At 38.9% G+C, this 20,573-nt stretch overlaps 1 protein-coding gene across 4 annotated transcripts in view; it reads right to left on the minus strand.

The window, feature by feature from the left end:
• TBCEL (tubulin folding cofactor E like) overlaps window positions 1–20,359 on the minus strand; it is a 66,914-nt gene extending 46,555 nt beyond the window's left edge. For 2 of the 4 annotated variants that reach the window (XM_070384070.1, XM_005897104.3), the window contains exon 1: window positions 20,169–20,359. The gene's annotated coding sequence lies outside the window, so the exon portion shown is untranslated. Of the gene's footprint in view, window positions 1–9,451; window positions 9,701–10,077; window positions 10,172–18,600; window positions 18,655–20,168 lie in introns of those variants that run through there. The other 2 variants (XM_070384067.1, XM_070384069.1) reach the window with 2 other exon arrangements.
• Between the last annotated feature and the right edge of the window lie 214 nt (window positions 20,360–20,573).

Raw genomic sequence — 20,573 nt, forward strand, 5'->3', positions numbered from 1 at the left:
AATTGACGTTTGTTACTTAAAGTCCTCTCTTCTTCCACAGCTACTTCTACTGAGGAATGAGTATATAGGTTCTAGTTGATGGGATAAAAATAAAGAATTCTATGGAGGCTTCTGGGAATAATCCTTAAAAGATAGCCAGTGTGCCCTTTGTCCTCCTTCCCCGTCTCCTCAGTTCTATTGCCTAGAAACAGATCCTTGCTGTTGTGACCAAGAGACACATCCTAAGGAAGGTGAAACAAACAGCTGAAAGGGACTTAAGTCCCTGAGGATGTCATGGAACTGAGGTGCCATAATGCTGCTCAGTGCATATCTCTGGAAATTTCAGTAAAAGAGGAATAACCTTGTTTCATTTGAGCCACTGTCCTCAATTTTTCAGTCACTTAAAAATGAGCCTAATCCTAACTAAGTCAGAGTATCATTAGCACTAATGTATTAGTATTAGTATTGTCAAGGTCAAGTCTAACCTCAGCTAAGGGTACAAACATACTGTAATCCCAGCATACTCCCAGTACTCATGCATAGGTTAAAAAAGGTAACATCAAACAGCGTGGGCCTGCTTACCATTATCTTGAGGAACTGGCTTTTGATCTGTATTAAACATAAATCAAAATATAGGCCACCAATTGTCCTCTGTAGTTCTGCCTATTAGAAACTAAACTTTTTACTAAAATAATCAGAAAAAAAAGGAAGAAGGATAAAGAGTACTCAAAGAAGAGTACTCTTCTTTGAATACTTAAACAGAGCAGAGAGAATGCACAATGGTATAGAAGAGTAACCAGAAGAAATCTAACAAGAGAGCATCAGGATCACCTAAAGAGGAATCTCAGACAGAGGAGACCCTGTGTGGGAGAAGAGTTAGATGCTGCGAGGTACAGGGGTGACACAACGAGAGCCCAGTGACGCAGTGGTAGTACAAGCAGACTCAACATCTACTTAGACAGCAAGCTTTTCAGGAGTTTTAGGGGCCAAGGGGAAGACGGAGTCAAGGCTGGCTCCCAGGTTTCTAGTCCAGGTGACTAGGTCACTGGTGATAAGCCTAAGTAAAAAGAGAATGCAGAAAGATCTAGTTTCAAGCAGGAAAATGATGAATTCTATTTTACACATGTTCAATCTGAGGCATCTGATTCAGGGAAACAGACTGAAGTTGGGTGAGAAAGGTAAGCTTGAGGTGAGGCTTTGGACCTCATCAGGAAATATCATGAATAAGGACAGTCAGGTGACAGAACTCTCCAGGACACTGATATTTAAGATCCAGGTAGAGGAAGCAACATCATGAAGGAAAACAAAAAGGGAAAGAGAGTGGAGTGTATAGCTAACACTTTGAGAAGTTCTGATGAGAAGGTGAGGAAGAAAATGAGCTGATAAGGAAGGCAGGAATAGGACAGAGTAGGGATCAGGGGAGCAAGTGCCCAAGATTTTTCCTCTTAAAGTAGGAGAGACCTGACACAGTTTAGATTATGGAGATGCAGCAAGTAGAGCTGGAGAGTATGAAAACGACTACTGGTACCTGGTCCTAGGAAAAACTAGCAGGAATGAGCCTTCTAGAAGGCTGTTTGGTACTGGTCAAGTAACACTGCAAACTGTTTACCATTGGCAGTGATACATTTACTTCACTATGCTGCCCTGGGTTTGCTTTTGCTTTCAGTCTAATTATACTCATGTTAGGTATTTTCCTCATGTGACTGTCCTGGCTCCACCATGGCATTATAAAGGTGAGCAATGCTATGCAATTCTGCTTCTTCAGCATTGATTCACAGCATCTGGCACAGTACTCTACACACAGTCATGGTTCAATAAGTGTCGCTGAGTACTATTAATAAAATAACTAGCTTTCGGTATGCCAAGTAGAAAGAGCAGAGGATTCAGGATCAGGAGTAGATATAAGTCCCACCCAGTTCTACCACTTAATACTTTTGTGCCATTGAGCAAGACATTGTGTTTCTCTGGGGCTTAAATGTCCTTTCTGTAAAAGACAATATTAATGTCTATACTTCTTGGAGTTCAGGGTTACCATAGAGCTCTGAAATGTACAAATGTGTTATTTAGATTATAGGGCTCTTGTAAATCTCTAAAATTCAGAACTGTTACTAATTATAAAAGGAATTTGTAATGTGGTAAAAGGCACATAAACATAGAAAACTTCGACTCTGGCAATTGCTAGCTGGGTAAAACATAAACTAGTTATCTAACCTCTTTCCACTTCAAATTTTCCCCCTATGGATGAGCTACAAATTTCCTCTTGTATTTGCAGTAGGAATGTAAAAATGACATGAATATAAAAGTGGTCTTTAAACCTGGCCCACTTTCTAGATCGCTACCAGGACCACGTCTTCTGTACTTTATGACATCAACTCACAAACACCTAGAGCACAGAGGAGACACTCATTGACCACACGTCCAAAAGTTTTATCTGTGTGATCTATCAAAGTTTAGACAGTGGAAATGCATTTCATAACAAGTATACTACAAGTCAACTTGAAAATATAGGGCTGCCCTCTGTCACGGTTGTCATTTGGGAGCTTAAGAACAGGGTCTGTTTTAGTACAAGAGAGCTTGTTCTTTCTGTGCACACGGAGTGGTAAGTACATGCTGCTGTCCTCTGTCCCAGCACTGTGCCAAAACCGAACTCTGCATTTTCATCAATGACTCCAGAAACCTCCAGGTAGAAAGGTTCTTTCTCAAGGTAAACTCATCACTGACAACAGACAGCACAGAGCAGGTGCTATGCCACTAGTGACAGGCCCCACGGTTCTGATCAAAGGCCGCCTCAAGCAGAACACCAAGAGAACTTTCAGAAACGTTTAACAAAAAGTCAAAGAGGTTGCACTGCTATCTTCCATACATACAACTGGCAGTTCAAAAGAATGAAAACTGTGTGGGAGGGTGCTCAACTGTCAGTGTCAAAATAACAAGTCACCAAGATTAAACAGCATCTTTTAACTGGAAGCTTCACATTCACTTAATCCTAAACCTCTTCATTCAAGGACAATAATCTTAATCACAATTTAAATATAGACAAGCTGAGTGTGGAATTAAAGAGACCTTGGCTAAAACTGGAGTCTGGACAGGGCTATAGGCTGAGCTTTCACCCCTGCCTTGTGACATTAATTACTTCAAACAGGAAGAGACGCAAGCCTTCATCTATGACAGGAAGATGTTGCCTACTTTACTAGTCAGCAGGAAGAAAAAAATGCTCCACCCAGTGACAACCCAGCCAGAGACTGAAAACAGCCCAACCAACCGCCATACTTCGGACGCCCAGCTTCCTCAATGGACTCTTTGGTTATGTAACGCCACCCTCTTCAGCTCCCCTCATTTTCCCTATAAAAGCAAGTTCCCCTTCCTTGGATCTGCCTATGGTCTGCCATAGTTTGCACATCTCACATTGTAAATCCTCTGGCTATTCCCGAATAAACTGGCTTTTGGTGGTTAAGTAACTGACTATTATAATACTAAAACTGATATGAGGATGGTAACGTTAGAAACATATACAAGTTAAAGTAAATGCTGGTAAGCAAGTAATCGTGGGAACTTAAAAGTTATTCCTCATGGCCCCATGCTTTAAGTTTTTCTAAGTAGTCTGCTTTTTTATTTTTTCTCTAAAGACTAAAAAGCAATATTAGGCAACTTCATTGGTTATTTTCCAGGATACTCTACTGGAACAGCTTTCCATGAATGCAGATACTGTACGCATTAATACACAGATTTTGAATTAGAACACTAAGACTGCAAAATGGATCAGTAACATAAATCTACTCGAAACCTGTTGGGGGCACTTGGAGGAAGAACAGTAGGTGGGAAAGGAAAACTGAAAACCAAATAGACTGAAAAATGAGGAAATATAGGATGGAAAAAGACCTTTAATTGGAGCCTTTTAAAAGGTTTTTTTGGAGGTGGAACAATAATCTATTACTATGGAAAGAACTGGTCTCAAGTTACATCTGATTACCTTCCACAGTTGCAGAGTTCTAAAAAACTTACAAAAGTGTTCTGAATTGGTGCTTCAAGCCAGGGAACCAGGAATCTGGGGGTGATGTTGCTTGGTTCTCTTACCGAGTCATGGAGTGTGCCTGTGAATATCTTAACCCCTTTGTGCCTCAAATTCTGACTATGCTATATGCTCTTTTTATAAGCACCTGGTGAAAGTGCAAGGATAAGGAGCTCAGGAGACTTTTGCCAAATAGATTAATATCAGAACAGGACAACCATTTACCTAAGTAACCTCAATTGCTATCAATTTGACTCAACATCAGGTCACAATTAGTATGAGACTCAACACAATTGGAAACAGAGAACAGGCCATATCTGACCACTAAGAGAGGAAGATACACAAGATATGGCCTTATGCTGGTATGCAAGACCAATATTTATTTCACCAAAAAATTTTATGGCAGACTACTACATTTTATATAAACACTATTAATACCAGCCTCATTCACAACTTCCAAAACTATCCCAGAGTCCCAAAACATTTAAAATCTTATTAAAAAATAGGTTTATCTGTCTATATATGTATAAACTATCTCCAGAAGGTAGAATATCCAGAAGGATAAAACAAAAGTAGTAAAATTCATGTGGTTGACTCCAAAGAGAGGAAATGAGGAACAACGTGAGGAGAGTGGTTTTTTACTGTGTACCTGTCTGAACCACCTGAACTCACCAGATGCATATATCACCCTTTCTTTTCCCATATATTATCTTTTCAAAATACAAAACATTTTTAAGTGATAATATCCGGGACTGACCTGATCTGTCAAAGTGTTTTTTAAGTCATTATTGTCAACTGTCTGTGGAAAAAAAAAATGCCAAACTCGACTATGTGGAATATAAATTTTAAAAGAAATAATAAGTTTTAAAGGAATTGGGAATTGAGGAAGAAAAGAAATAAAATGGTGGCTAAATGGAAATATTTTTGTAAAGGGGCACTGATAAAGAAAAAGAAAGGGCTTCCCTGGTGGCTCAGAGGTAAAGAATCTGCCTGCAGTGCAGGAGAAGCAGGTCCAATCCTTGGGTCAAGTAGATCTCCTGAAGAAAATGGCAACCCATTCCAATATTCTTGCCTGTGAAAACCCATAGAAGGGCCTAGAGGGCCACAGTCCATGCGGTTGCAAGAGTTGGACACAGACTGAGTGACTAAACAACAAAAAAGAAAGCAGAACAAAACACATCTGCGCCTCAGAAATAAACTACAATCAAAATGAGAGGCTGGGTTGAGATGAAGTGGGAAAATGACTATGATGTGTACAGAGTGGTGGGAAGAACACCCTCAGGTCTCCAGTGTCATTTCTTTTGCTAACCAAGTTAAATGTGTTAGTAAGTTACCCAATATTTCATCCAAATTACCCAAATGGTATCCAAACCACTGACTTAGGAACCACAAGAGATCCAGGAGGCAGAGGTTACAAAGCCACGGCCTAAGGATGCTTTGGAGCTTCAGGCCTCCCAGTTGCCTCTTGCTGTGGAGACTAACTAAAGACTGGGGCTTCCTACAAGATGCAAATTACTGGAATAATAAATAGTGGCAAACTGACTTACAGCTCTCAATAGTAAGTCGCAATAATTCAAAATATGCATTAGTGCAGGATGAAGCTAAACATTCAGGAAGAGTTTTCACAGCATAGAAATAATAAAGAAGAGGGAAGCACTCCCAAGTAGCTTAAGTTTATTTTCAGCCATTTGACACAGACCCATGCAGATACAATTTATAACTAACCAATCTTATCCATCAGAGAAGGGCAGGAGAAAAACACACTTTAGAGCTACCTGCTAATATATTGCTACCAAATATGTGAAAATAAAATTTAGGTTAAACATTTTGGCCAAAGGCTCCACAATTTCACCTTTGGAATGGTTCTGTTGGTCAGATGACATTTCATTCCAGGCATTTTTCTCTTCTCGGGTACCTACTTCCCTTACAAGACAATCTGAGAAGAAGAATTTTTCACCACTTGTTTAATAAAAATGGAGACAACAAATATATCCAGTTTTCCCTCTCTCTTTTGCATGTTACCAAGTGGTCCCAATTAGGCTTATTTACTCGTTCATTTATTTATGAAATGTGTGCCCTCACAAAGTTTGTAGTCTCATGTAGTTCCATTCAACAAACATGACCCAGACACTGCATCTGTGCCAAGCAAAAAGAAAGGAGAAAATAAAATACAAACTCTGCCCCTACGGCATCACAACCTAGAGGGAAATTCAGGAAGATAATACATACCTCAAACAGGGCACCCAGAAATAGTGAATTAAAGACAAGAAGTGATGAACTTTTGTAAGTATAATCAAGAAGTAGGAGGTGAATCCTCAGCCATTTGGAAAGATGACAAAGATTAGGCTAATGGGATGAAGAGCATTCCCGACACAGGAAACAACTGAAGATAAACCTCACAAGACACATTAAGTGGTTTTGCTACAACATAAAATTTGCATAGGGAGCAGACCAAAAAGTGGACGGCAGTCAGCTCATGCCTGACCTTGCTCAGTTTGACTTCATCCTATAGAGATAAAAGAGAAGTTTTGACAGATTGCTGTGAATATTGCAAGGATGGGGTTACCAATCTTTATTTACACTATCAAGAGGTCAAAAATGATAATTTTTAAAACCCTAAAAGGACTGGGTAAGTAGGAGTTTGTTCACCTTAGAGGAAGCATGTTCAGTACAGACAAGGGGATAAAAACCATAGTTTAGAGAGTTAAGGAAATAAATAAGTGAAGACAGTTAAGTATAGACCATGCCTTTGAGATGCTTAGATGAAAACAGAAGAGATGGGACAGGTGATGAAGAAAAGTGAAGTGTTCAGAGATAGAGAGCTGTTATATTTTGAAAGAGGAATTTATAGGATGAGTTTTGGGGTGTGGGCGGTAATGGCATGGAGGAGGTCAATAAAACTAACAAAACAAAGCCAAGGAGGAAAATCTGAGTAGTGTCAAAGAATCTCTTAGTACTACTAGCTTTCTTAATTTTTGGAAGTTTTTTTCAAAGCCCGTTTAGCTTTTACTTTGGGATTCCTAACCTCATCCCCAGAAAGCTTCCTGTTTTTAAAGATCCCCATTATTTCCGAACTCTGCCAGATTCTTGGACATTTTAGGTAGCTGGGACTTTAGCTTGTTGTTTTGTTTCCTACGTCTTTCTGATCCTCGGCAAGAGTGTACCCTAATAAAACATAATTACTCTGGGAAAGCATATCTGTATTTTACATATTTTTACCTCCAGGAAAGCTTAAAAGAAAGAACAATAAAGGAATGGATAAAGAAGATGTGATACATATATACAATGGAATACTATTAAGCCATAACAAAGAACAGAATAATGCCATCTGCAGCAACATGGGTGCAATTAGAGATTATCATAGTAAGTGAAGTTGGTCAGAAAGAGAAAGACAAATACCATACGATATCACTTACATGTGAAATCTAAAATACGGCACAAATGAACCTATTTACAAAACAGAAACAGATTCATAGACATAGAGACTGACTTGTGGTTGCCAAGTGGAGGTGGGATTGACTAGGAGTTTGGGGTTAGTAGATGCAAACCATTACATTTAGAATGGATAAACAACAAGGTTCTACTGTATAGCACAGGGAACTATCTCTAATCTCCTGGGGTAAACCATAATGGAAAAGGATATTATAAAAGAATATACAGCAGAAATTAGCACAATGTTATGAATCAACTATACTTCAATTAAAAATTATATTAAAATATAAAGAGAAAAGGGTCTACTGATAAGCTTTTTTCTAAAAAAAAGTGCTTTAAAAATACTAGTGATATACACTCTGAATTTTTAAAAATTACCAACTGAAAATAAGCCAAAAAACTGTTATGTCATGTAGATGGAGTTTCACTTTTCACTAGCTAAGCATGTAAATAACTGTTATCAAATAGCTTTTCTTATCTGAAGCATATTTACAGCCACAGCCACACCAGGAGGAAGCTTTGGTTGACAGATTTATAAAGTAGACTAAAAGCCTGAGGATACACCTTACGGTGTGTATTTTTTTCAGACCATTTTTTCCATGCTATGTAGAGACATGCTTTTCACACAAAGATCAAATTACTTTCAGATATATAGCTCTGTAACCTGCCTTTTCACTAAACAGCTCATGAAAAACTTTCTATATCCAAAAATAAATACCTATATAATCATTTTGAGGTCTGTGGAACATTCCATTAACAAGCTTTTGCTGCTGAACTCATGAATGACAGTGATCTCTCCCATAGAAACACATTAAAGATACCGTCCAAGTCAACATACTTAGGCTAGACAGTCATTCTGCACGGCGCTTCTGCTTTCCCTTATCATAAAGTACATATACAGGCAACTCTACCTCAGTTACCTCCTTGAACATTTTGTAATATACTAAGCAGATGCCTTCTTGGGATGAAAAGCAAGGAAAATAAACTAATTCTAATAACCTTTCAGAGCTCTTCTCAAGAATTATGGCTTACCAATTCACCAACTGACTCTGAGCATGCCAAGTGCAAAACTTGAGTGCAGCTGATAAGTCCATTATCATAACACACCAGGATCTCACACCCTACTATGAACCACCCTATTTCTCAAAGTCTCCTTCTCAGCTGTATACGAAGCTACACCTAAGTATAATAATGTGGCACATCAACTTTTCTTGGTAGAAATCTTCTTTCTTAGAAGATTTTTTCAAAAAATGCAACACTGCCAAATGAAATGTGAATTCAGACTCCTGGTCAGTCTCTGAATTGGACTATTAGTAGGGCACTGCTATCCTTTTCACGTATCACAGCACAGTTCATTCTCCTTAAAAGCACCACAATATCTAACCCAAATTCTTTATGTAATGATGTTAGTGGCACCAGAGATATCTAAAACTGTGACTCTATGTTATCAGTGAGTATGGCCTCAGAGCTGTCTGTATTTTTTTACTAAAGAACCATACTGCACACAAAGCACATTTGATATTGGACAAAAGACAAAGTTTTCTCATCTACAGCTGCATATTAGTAACCAGGATTGACTCTCATGCTGGTAGTCTGTTCTGTGCAGCACTCGAAATTTCTGATCCAAATGAACTAGCCCAAGAACTTTATAATTTTAATGAGAAAGTACTTGAGAGGAAAAAGATTAAGAAAATACTGCTACTTAGATGTAAGCATCTCTTTGTATGAAACTATTTCTAAGAACTTCTTTCTTGATTCCCATAGCTTCTGTGAGAAATGTTGGCTTACACCAATTATCTACATCCCTACTAAATTAGGCATTTTAGAATACAGAAAAGCACTTTTCATCAACTTTCAGCAATCACAAGAACAACAAAAAGTTTAACGTTCACCTCACCCCTTATTTCAATCAATTCCAAGAATTCCACCCTTATCCCCCACTTTTCAACTCCTTTACAAACAAATCTCCAACAACCCCTATCTTTCCACATGGACCAGAAAAAAATCTTAAGGCTTTTATGTTGCACTTACTCAAAATTCACGAGTAGAAACATTTACTCTTGAATCGATGCTCCCCGAAAGCTGAGTGTCCCCACACTGAGATTAACAATCATTTTAAAGCCCAGTAATTTTCCACAGGCACCTTCTCAAACAGACAGACTGACATTTCTATTTACACAGGACATGAAACTGAGGTGACCTGCTCAGGTTTCTGTGGCCCAACCAGGATGCTAAGTCATACTTTGTGTATTCCTAATCTGTTGAGCCATGCTGTCTTCACTACAAAAAAAAAAAAAAAAGAAAAAAAAATGCATGTCAATAGTATATGGCATCATGCATAAATCATAGAAATCCAACTTATTAAAATATATGAAAACCATCACACCCAAAATACCTCTTGTAACTACATTAAAGTAACTGAACCACAAAACTAAGCAGCTGTACTGACTGGTCTAGTCACCAAAGGGGGGAAAATATTCTTAACTTCTCCTTCCTCCCAAAAAGCACTAAATATTAGTTTGCTGAATGTACCGGTTTTCATTAGAAGAAAATTATACATGCATACTATCTTTCAGCTGTGAATACACAAGCTTAAGGTCACTATTCAGCTGTTTACAGAACAGATTACCCCATCATCTCTACTTGTGTGTACCTACCTATTAAGTTTAACGTAGGAATGGACTACTAGCTCATCACTCTGCAGCCTTCTAGAGTTTACAAAGCATTCTTGTAAACAGCCACACAGAGAAGCTGCAAAAGTTTACAGGTTATTAAAAAAAATTCACTAGCCCTTGCCATATTTTGTGCTATAGTAGTATATATTGCCTGGTGGTAATAAGGGCAACCAAACTGCCTGGATGTAAATCATGACTGACTCTACCACTCTGTATGTGAGCAAGTTACTTTGGTTTCTATTAATAAGTCTCCTCATTCATAAAAGGGGTAAAAGATAGCCCCTAACTCCTAGTTCACAGGGTTGCTGAATGAATGGAGGTAATATGAGTAAAACATGTTTAGCACATCACCTTGCACAGGAAGAGCACTTAAATACCAGCTATTACTCCTCCTGCTACTCCGATTATTACTCTCATTACCATTCATGGAAACAGTAATGTAGGGCTGGTGGACTTATTTACAATTATTGTTAAATAGTTTTGATCTAATATTTTTTGGTCCTAGGTCAATGCTAATTAATGCCAATTAATGAATGTCTGACATTTATAATGTCATTCCTCCTTAACCAGAAGGTATTCCCTTCTCCACCTGTCTTAAGTTTTACTCATTCTTCGAAGCCCGACTCAGAATACTTGGAGATGAAGACTCTTCAGATACCTCCCGACATAATGCTTCTTTTGAGCGGAGCTCAGCCTATCCATTACCTAAAATATTCAGTGGGTAATTAATCATGTATTTGCATGGATTCTTTTCACTTTTCTCCCATTGTTAACTAATGCATAGTGTTGTGATTTTCATGTGTTTGTTTTAAATCCTTAGTATAGTTCTTGAGGCTAAGAACCATATCACAATGCTTCTTTCTATCATGGGCTGAAACTTTGTGCATAATCCACACTCAATAAATATGGTAATAGATGAGTTTCTTAATCACTTCTGATTTTTCATATCAAATGTACTTTTAAAAATATCAAAGGCAGGGATATAACAAACAGATTAGTTATGAAAATGCTTCTTAGCTACCACTGAAATACTAATTATGTCTACCTCTCCATGGGGATTCCAAAAATAAGACAACACATGATAGAGCAATGAATCAGTAGCAGAATAAAAAATTCTTGCTTCCAAGCACAAGTTGAATTCTTCCACAAAAACTATAACCACAGTAGATTTAATACCGAATATATGATTTTGGTATCCATACTATACTGTACATCTCATACATAAGATTTAATAATTTATGCCATTCTTTAGATCAACAGGCACAGTACAGTAACTAAAAACGAATATATGTGCATTGCTGGTGAGAATGTAAAATGGTGTACTTGCTACAGAAAACAGTTTGGCAGTTTCTCAAAAAATTAAACATGGAATTACATACGGTCCAGCAATCCCATTTCTGGGTATATATCAAAAGAATTGAAAGCAGGGACTTGAACAGCTATTTGTACACCAATATTCATAGCAGCATTATTCACAATAGCCAAGGATGGAAATTACCTAAACATCCATGGGCATATAAATGGATAAGGAAAACGTAGAATGTATACACAATGGAGAATTATTCAGCTTTGAAAAGGAAGGCAATTCTGACACATGCTTCAATATGAATGAACCTTGAAGACATAACCCTAAGTGAAATAAACTACACACAGAAGAACTACTACTATATAATCCCACTTATACAAAGTGCCTAGAGTAGTCACATTCACAGAGATAGGAAGTGTAATAGAATGATGGTTGCCAGGGGCTGGGGAGAGTGGGGACATGAAAAAGCTCTGGAGAGGGATGGTGGGGATGGTTGTACAACAATGTGAATGTACATACTGCCACTGATACATACACTTAAAAATGGTTAAAATGGTACATGTTATATATATTTTACCACAATAAAATTTCAAAAAATCAAGGAATAAATAAAATATACTTAAAAACAAAGATGAATATAGGTCAAATCTAAAGTGTCTGGTTCTTATTCTCTCAGCATACTTACCAAATTGTGCCAACAATTCACTTAAGGATCTTCAATAGTGAGTGAGGGATAAATTAGCCAAGTCTCAATAAACGCATTTGTAACAGATATGATTTATAATGTACATAATCGTATCTTTTATTTTGGACTCCTTTACTGATGTTCACATGGGAAAATGTCACTAATGGATGAGGGATTAATAGAGATAACATTTAAATTACAATCTCCAAAGGGACTTGCCTTTATAAAATGTATGCCTTAAGTTACTAATAGTACCTATGAGAAAATATCCTCATGCAAGACATAATAATATGGTTTAATAATCTGGACTTGTTTCCAACATTTTAAAGCTCACAATTCTTTCCTAAAATTCTCTATTCATCTACCTATGAACTAAATAACAACATAATAATAATAAAAATATTCTCAAAAATGAACTATCTTCATTGAGATAATGCTGTGCTTAGTTGCTCAGTCGTGTCTGACTCTTTGCGACCCCATGGACTGTAGCCTGCCAGGTTCCTCTCTTCATGGGGATTCTCCAGGCAAGAATATCGGAGTGGGTTGCCATGCCCTCCTCCTGGGGATCTTCCCAACCCAGGAATTGAACCCAGGTCTCCCGCATTGCATTCTTTATTGTCTGAGCCACCAGGGAAGCCCACTGAACTAATGGCATCCGTCAACTACAACTTATATATGAGAGAATCATTGCATTATATCATTCTTTTAAAATGAAATATTATAAATATATGTGTAAGCATAAGAGGAAAGGGAAAGTGCTAAAGTTGCTGAAAAACTGTCTCCCCAGATTTCATAATACAGTAGAGCCTCATTATTAGCAAATTCTTTATTTGCAAGTTCACCAACTCAAATTAATTTGTAACTCCAAAATCAATACTTGCAGCATTTTCATGGTCATTTGCAGACACTCTCAGAGAAAGAAAAAAATGAGTCACCTGACAGTATGTTTCCAGCTGAGAGAGGAAAAAAGGCCTCACTCTGCCTTCTCGTTTCAGCTCTCATACTGTAAACAAGCGTCCTTTTCAGGATCTATTTAGTGCCAGGTTTTTTATATTTTTGTGCTTTTCTGTTGATCTTACTATAGGAAAAGGCCCCTCAGCACATTGCTGTGTGCCTAAACACAAGATTTTGATGTACCTTATGGAAAAAACAGGTGTTAGATAAGATTTATTCAGGCATGAACTACAGAGCTAATCACTATGAATCCAAAGTTAATGAATCAACAATATATACTGAATACAGTGTCTTTAAACAGAAACACATATTAAACAAGGTTAAAAAAATAAATAAATAAACAAGGTTAGGTATTAATCACTTGATGAAAATGTGAGCAAAGACTGGCAGGACCCTAACCCTATATTTCCCCTGGGAACAATGGTTACAAATTTACTAATTTGGTATTATGGCAACTTTACATAAGTACCATGAATAACAAGAATCAACTGTACTTTGCAAAGAAAACTCAGGAGGGAAGAAAAATGGATCAATGGACTTGAATGGATAGTCCAGAAACAGGTCTATGTAAACCTGGCTGCAGGCAGCATACAGATTAGCAGGAAAAAAGCTGAACTACACAAGAACTGCCCCAGGACAAGAAAATACAGATCTGGGAAGAGTGAAAGGGGAATTCCTCATCTCACAACACAGAAAGGTTCAATCCAGCTACAATGTTGAATGCAAACTTTATCCCAATGAGAAAAAAATAAGTATTTTTTAAAAATAGGAAAACAGCTCTAAGATCTTGATTTAGGGAACTATTTCATAAGCAAAACGCAAAAAGAACCCATAAAGGAAAAGTAAAATGAAAAACTTTTGATCATCAAAAGATACTACACACAGAAAAAGCTAAGCTAGAAACTGGAAAAAGATACTTGCAACACATGTAATTAACATAGAGAACTAAAACCAGTAAGAAAAAGGCAAATGATGCAATAGAAAAACGGACAAAAGACATGAACAAGTATTTAACAGAAGATAAAATTCAAAAGACTAATAAATATATGTAAAAGATGTTCAATAATATTCAAAGACCGAAATTTAAATCTCAATGAACTATCATTTTACAAACACTAGCAAAACTTAAGAACTCTGACAATACCAAGTGTTGGAGAAAATGTGGGAGAACGGGAACTCTTCCACCGCTAGTAGGAATACAAATGCCTTGGAAAGCCGTTCATCATCATCTAGTGAAGCTGAATATGCACACCTCCTGTGACACAGCAATTCTCAGTGTAACTTTACAGGAACTTGCAATGTGTACCAGGAGAAAAGCACAAGTGTCCACAACAACAGTATTGTTTGAAATTACAAAAACGCTGGTGAAAAAAATCCCCTTATATCCAATAGGCAGCTGGATAAATTCCGTTACATTCATAATATGTTTACACAGCAATGGAATTAATAATTGGTCATTCGTTATGACTGCTTCCTTATCAATACAAATGACTTTTAAAAACACTGTTAAATGGATAAAATAACCGGTCACAAGAATATATACAGTATAATTCCACTTAAAATTCAAAAACATAGAAAATTAATCATTGCATTGTTCAGGGTTACATGCATAGGTGTAACTGTAAAGAAAAGTTACATGAATAATAAACAAAAAATTCAGAATTGTGGTATCCTTGGACAGTGGGGGTGAATAACCAAGGAGAGGCACATAGGAAACAAAATCAATTCTTAATTTCCTCAAATCTGCTCCTCCTCTACTAGTTCCCACCTACAGAGTTACATTTTTCTCTTCCTCTCACACCCCCTGTAATTAATCAACCTCTGTGTGTTAGTCACTCAGTCATGTCTGACTCTGTCCATGGGATCCTCCAGGCAAGAATACTGGAGTGGGCTGTCATCTCCTCTTCCAGGGGATCTTACCTCCCCAGGGATCGAACCCGGGTCTTCTGCATTGTGGGCAGATTCTTTACCTTCTGAGCCACTAACACCCCAATTCTGCCCAATTCTTTCAATTTCCTCTACTTTAGTCTGGGTTAAGCCTTCATTAATCTCTTGCTAGGACTGTGGCAAGAGGTTCCTCTTAAGTCTATCATGACTGTATAATTCATTCTCCAAGATCATCTAAGTGATCTTTTCAAAATGTAAGTCATGTCCTTTAAACTCTCCAAAGGCTTCTCTTCACAATCAGAATAAAATTCAGTCTTTACCACAGCCTTCAGGGCTTCATTTTACCTGTTCTATGATTACCTCCTCCCACCCTTTTCCTAGCCCACTAGGTTTCAGCTGGCTTGGCTTTCTACTTCTCAAACCTGCCAAGTTGATTCCCCCTCTTAAGGCTTTTACAGGAATGCCATTTTCCTGGCTCTTGGCTTAGCTGGCTTCATCTCAGCATTTAAATCTCAAATAAATTTAAGCACAAATGCTACCTTCTCAACCAAGTTGCCTCTGACCACCTCATTAAATATGGCAACACTGCCACCAGCAAGCACTTATCACTTCACTGTTTCGTTCTTTACAGCACTTATCACTATCTGTTAATTTAGTGATAAATTCCACCAGAACCCAAGTCCCACAAAAGCAGGGATCTGTCAGTTCAGTTCAGTGTACTACAAAGCAGTGTCAGGCAAGTGGCAACAAATATTTGTTGGATGAATAAAACAGTGAACTTTACTTTCAATAAACATGAATTAACACTTTCTGACAGTGATATGAAAATCAAGAACACCAATGAGAAGTATTACAGATGGAAAGGAATTTTGAAAACTATGTGTCTGTGAAAGCGTTAGTCCCTCAGTCATGTCTGATTCTTTGCGATCTCATGGACTATGTAGCCAACCAAACTCCCCTGTCCATAGAATTCTCTAGGCAAGAATACCAGAGTGGGTTGCCATTCCCTTTTCCAGGGGATCTTCCTGACCCAGGGGTGTGTTTGTGTGTGTGTATATATACACACACACACACACACACACACAGAATTTTGCATTCTCCTTCAGGGAGATGGGGTAGGGGGGAGCGGAATCTAACATGCTAATTTGGCATCAATCGTTCTAAAGAAGGAAAAAACACATTTTTATGACTTTATATGCCATACAGATCCATCAACTGTCAGTCTACAATAGAAAATGAATCTTAAGCTTGAATTCTTAAAAACATGAGTAATTTGTGTATTCACAATGACTGACATAAAGTCTATTCTCGTTTCCTTACTTTGATGACCCTGTTATGATCAACATGACAACACTTCATAATATCTATTGAGTTCACTATGTGCTTGGCACTATGTTGTTTTATACATGTTATTACTCAGTTCTCACGACCTTTATCAGAGGTACTACTAACCCTGTTTTACACATCAGAAAACTAAAGCAAAGAGAGTCTAGTCAGATGGCTAACGAGTGAAAGACTCAAATCTAGGCTGCCCAAGTTCAAAGCCCTAAAATTAAACCCATCTGCTGAACTGATACTGCTCAATTCACTTACATTATCTGCTAAAAAACTGTATGTGTATCTACTGCAATTTTATGCATCATGCTAGGTCAGCAATTCTTAAACATTACTGTACATTAGAATCACCTGGGCAGATTCCTAGATTCTGATTCAGTAAGTCTAGCGTGGAATTTCCAGAGATCTGCAATTTTAACTGTCTTGGTCCATGAACTATACTCAACTCTGTGCAGGGTGTTCTACAGGTTTGAGATATATGAGCCTCCTGTCTCAATCAGTTTACAATCTAAAAGGGATAGAAATCAGACACACAATTGGTAACTATACAGTGATACAGGAGAAGTAGTATCAACAAAACAGCAAGACTTCAAGGAAGAGGGATCAGCTGTAACGAAATGAAGATGAGCAGGATTTCATGAAGAAAGTCCTGCAGACTTTCAGGAATAATGCTACATGCAAAGGAAGGCTCGAAAAGCAGACAGCTTGGCAGGAACAGGGGCTCTGCATTTAGGGCTGGAAAAGTAATGTCAGTAAAAATGCTCTCAATGTCAACCTAAACTCTATGGGTTTTATTCAGTGCTGGCTCTGGGAAATTGCTAATGGTTTTTGAGGAGGTAAATGATAAATCACAGCAATATTCTTTGGAAGAGTACTCTGATGAAGTTATGCAAGATCAAGTATATTGAGAACAACAATGGGAATAGTTAGGCTGGCAGCGTTCCAATCTCAAAAAACTGTAACAGCTAGAACATGGTACTGGAAAAGATGAAAAAAAAAGGAAGAATGGTACCTCTTGACAATGAACTGCATGTGGGGCAGAGGCAACAATCACAGCTATTAACAAATGATTTCTTCACCCCTTAAGTCCAAGTTGTAGTCTGACCAGTTTCATGTTACTTTTTACAACTTTTTCTTAAACAACCAACTAAGCTCCAAACTATACAGTTCACTTATTCAAAACACAGCCCATGACTAAGAAGTCAGCAAACAGGCCTGCAAAATACATGTCACATAGTTCATACACTAAAAAAAAAAAAGTACATGTATATATATTATACTTAATATATAATATATATAAATGAAAGAACATTATTAAGAGCAATATAATCTCATTTTACTCAAAGTTCTAACAAAGGTAAGCATCTAATTTCCAAACCCACAGCAGTTCAGAAGGAAAAATTAGAAGGGTAAAAGAGCAAAAATTAGAAGGGTATAGACAGGTGGAAGAAGCTGAAGAATAGAAAGGAAAACTAAAAAAAAAAAAAAAAGCACACAGAATCACTCAGGGTAAATTCGCCACAACTGTTTATTGACAGATACACATGATTCCCAGAAAAATGGAATTAATGAGAATCTTCCTTAATGTCCCAAACATCTACCACACAAAGAAAACTTTTAAACATTTTAAAACAAATTTTTACCTGAGTTAAACGTAATTTTTAAAGGATGACTGATACATGCAGGCAGAACAACCAAGAGATAGTCAAAAAATAAAGGTAAGAAAGATGTATTTTATAATACAGTAAGTTTGAAGATAATAAGAATGCTTTCATAAAGCATCTACTCAAGAATGTGGCCCTAGTGGTAAACTTTACTTCAGGCAATATTTTCCTGATGGCTGTGCTTTTGAATTCCAGGTTTCAAATAATATGAGGGCATCTTCAACAAAAATAAAAATGATTGAACTGGTCTTAAATACAACCTATAAATATGTATCTACTGAAATCAGGCAGCATCATTTGACACTCAATGTCCTGTAACAAAAGGCCATGCGACACTTTTAAAAGGACATTAAACATCACAACACATGAAGGCTTCTCACTTTGGTCACCAATACTCGTTAACATTTATTATAATACTACTCACACAAGGACCTTATCTGTTTCAAAAACAGATGAAAATGTCATTTTCATGGGGAGAATTAAGATGTTAATTAACTGAAAGATATCTTAAGTTTATGATTAAGTTACTAAAGCCAGGAACCTACACCTTAAATCATGCAGAAAAAGCATATCATGCATTAATTATTGGAGTAGGAAGAGTATGGGTTTCAGCTTGAGATTTTTTATATTGCAGAAAGGCAAATTAATGTATAACATTGTAACGTTAAAATTACCTTAAAGATGTTGTAAGGATGAATCAACTGTATGGAACTAGGCCTCTCATATTTCTCAGATCCAGCAAAGAACAGAGAAAATTAAAAGCACATACTTATTTCAAAATTTCATCAACTGATCAGGCAAATTAAGACATCAAAGATCATGGTACAATTTACTACACCTTCTAAATATGTAAACAAAAGTAGTCAATTGCACCAGGGGGGTTCCACTCTCCCTCCCTATCTCCTTATTATCATCCTTGTTCTCTAGAAACATACAGGAAGACACTAACTGAAGCCAAAAAAATGTGCCCTGGAGACAGTTTGTCAAACTGCAAGTTATGACCCGTGTATCAATTTAGTGCGTTTAGTTAGCATTTCTTAAAGAAAAAGAATGAAATATAATAGCAATCATCAGTATGCATCATTAGTAGTAAGAATGAGTACTGCTTTGTGAAACTTCTTGTTCCTATGTGGGTATGTACTAGATGATAATGAAAAACGTTATTCTTACTATAATTTTTTTAAAGTTTGAAAGCTCCTAACCTAAATGTCTCTGGACTCAAAGACATTCATCAGCCCTCAGCACCTACACAACCTCTTAGCTCAAGCTGGGCTCGTGGAAACCAATTTAAGAGCTCCAGGCAGCCAAAAAAGAATGAGGACACGCCTTAACTAAGCCCGAATTAGGACCTGAAAGAACTAACCTCCCCTAACACCAGCCCTAGGCGGTGCCTACAAGCTTCTGGTAACTTAGCAACCTTCAAGGAGCTCCTCCTCCCTCAACTGACTAGAAACAGTTCTACTCTTCCAACCAACTTTACAGAACTACAACTTCTAGAATCACTGTGCCCCAAGACAGTATCACCTCTCCTCGCTTCACCAATTCCCAGTATGTCTTCCTAGAAGAGGACCTCGAACTCAGCAGAGAATGAAGCTCCTCACAGATCCTGACCCTTCTTCTCCTCTCCCAGATCTCCGGACAGGGTACCCTCCTCCCAGGTCCCATCTTACCCCAACCGCCTCATTGTCAGTTAGTTGTCCTGGGGGCAAAACGATTCTCTCAAAAGCCCTCTTTAAACTGCCGCTTGCTTGCTCCTACGGGCCCCCGGAAGGAGCAGGCCTGGTGTCCCAGGAGCTCCTAACCCAACCGAACCTCCCCGGGGACACGTACTCTTTTTTTTTTTTTATTCAGTAGTTATTAAGAGGCAAGTTTCCTATTTCCCCAGCAGCCCCAGACATCTCCAATATCCATCTCCTACCAGCCAGGGGGCATCTCGTCCCCCAGGCCCCGGGGCACAGCGGGAAGCCCTGATTCTCCCAGGAAGTCGGACAGGCTCCCCCAGACGGCCTCCTCCAACTCATGCCCCTCTCCCAGCCCAGGCCCTCCCCGCGCCGCCGCAGCGCAGGCCCGGCCCCATCCTCCCTCCGGCCCCGGCAGGTGTCCCATCCTCCCCTTCGCCCAGGCAGGCCTCGTCCCGCTCCGACTTCTTCCAACTATTTCCTCGCACAGCACCCCGGCTCCAGAGAGAAGCCCCTCGGGCCTCGACAACCCGGCGGAGCCGGCAGGCCCGGGCTCCACTCACCCCTCAGCCCGGGAGGCGGGGGAGCTGCTGCGGCGGCTCCTCGGCCTGCGCCTCTCCTCCCCCCTCCCGGCCGCCGCCGTGGCCGCCGCTCAGCCTCGGGCCTGCTCACGGCCGGCCCCGGACCGGCTCCGCTTCACCTCGTCCCCAACTCCGGCCTCCGGAGCCCTGTGTCCTGCATTGACCCGGAAGCAGCTTTCCCGGCCCAACAACAACACGTGACCCCGCCGCACGTGTCACGTCCGCTGCGTGAATGGGAGGGGGCGCCGGAGGAACCGGTCCTCCAGGACCTAGCTGAGGTTGCCGTGGCGACGGGGATGTCGCGGGCGGCCGGGTAGTCACTAGAAACACACTTCATCATCTGCTTTTTCTCTTACTCGTCATGGGGGGACACCCTGGGTGCAAAGG

Source organism: Bos mutus, chromosome 15 (assembly GCF_027580195.1).
Source record: "Bos mutus isolate GX-2022 chromosome 15, NWIPB_WYAK_1.1, whole genome shotgun sequence".
In the NCBI taxonomy this organism is placed as follows: Eukaryota; Metazoa; Chordata; class Mammalia; order Artiodactyla; family Bovidae; genus Bos; species Bos mutus.